The following is a 1,443-nucleotide window of genomic DNA, read 5'->3' on the forward strand; positions in this document are numbered from 1 at the left end:
TAGCTGGGATTACAGGCACACGCCACTACGCCTGTCTATTTTTTTTTTTTTTTTCATCTTTAGTAGAGATGGGATTTCACCATGTTGGCCAGGCTGGTTTTGAACTCCTGACCTCGTGATCCGCCCACCTTGGCCTCCCAAAGTGCTGGGATTACAGGCATGAGCCACGACACCCAGCTGCTATTTTTTTTTCCTTTTCCAATATAAGCCTAGTTATATGTTTCCTTCAAAGGATCACTTAAGCTACATTCCACAAGCATTTCCATGTAATATTTTTGCTATTCATCTATAAAAGTGTATTTCCTATCTCCATTATGAGTTATCTTTCAACCTATGAAGTTTTTGTTGTTTGTTTTTTGGGGGGAACGGGACTAGTTGGATTGGGAAACATTATAAGCCTTGCTTCGTGAGACACCATCGTTGATTTATACAAATCCCTTTCTTCATGCATTTATTAAGATGAAATTTGCATAGCACATTAACCATTTTAAAGTGAACAATTCAGTGGCATTTAGTACACTTGCAATGTTGTGCAACTACAACTTTAGCTCCAAAGCATTTTCATAATACAAAAGAAAACTCTGTACCTGTGAGACAGTTTCTTCCCATGCCTTCAGCCCACAGCCCCCCACAAGTATAAATATGCATTTTATTTTTATAGGTTTACCTCTTCTGGATATTTCATACAGGTGGAATCATAAAATGTGTGACCTTTTATGTCTGGCTTCGTACACTGAGCATAATGGTTTCAGGGTTCCTTCACATGTAGCATGGGTCAGTGCTGCATTCCTTTTCATGGCTGAGTAGTATTCCATTGTATAGATTGACTGCAATTTGTTTATTCACCCACTGGACATTTGGGATGTGTCTACCTTTTTTTCCAGATAGGGTCTCAGTCTGTTGCCCAAGCTGGCGTACAGTGGCATGATATAGCTCACAGCAGTCTTGTACTCCTGAGCTCAGGCAGGCTTCCCTCTCAGCTTCCTGAGTAGTTGGGACTACACACACATGCCACCACAGCCTGCTTATTTTTCTATTTTTTAAATTTAATTTTTTTTTTTTTTTTGTAGACACAGAGTTTCACCATGTTGGCCAGGCTGGTCTCAAATTCCTGATCTCAGGTGATCCACCCACCTTGGCCTCCCAAAGTGCTGGGATTACAGACGTGAGCCACTGCTCCTGGATGTTTTAGCATATTTTATATAATATTCTCTATAAGGACCTTACCCTGGTCATTATTTTTGTTTTTTAGATGGTGTCACCCTCTGTCACCAGGCTGGAGTGCAGTGGTTCGACCTCGGCTCACTGCAATCTCCGCTTCCCAGGTTCAAGCGATTCTGCTGCCTCAGCCTCCCAAGTAGGTGGGACTACAGGTGTGCACCACTACACCCAGCTAGTGTGTGTATGTGTGTATATATATATATATATATATATATATATATA

Source organism: Sapajus apella, unplaced genomic scaffold, assembly GCF_009761245.1.
Source record: "Sapajus apella isolate SASKATOON/1434 unplaced genomic scaffold, GSC_monkey_1.0 scaffold77, whole genome shotgun sequence".
NCBI lineage: Eukaryota > Metazoa > Chordata > Mammalia > Primates > Cebidae > Sapajus > Sapajus apella.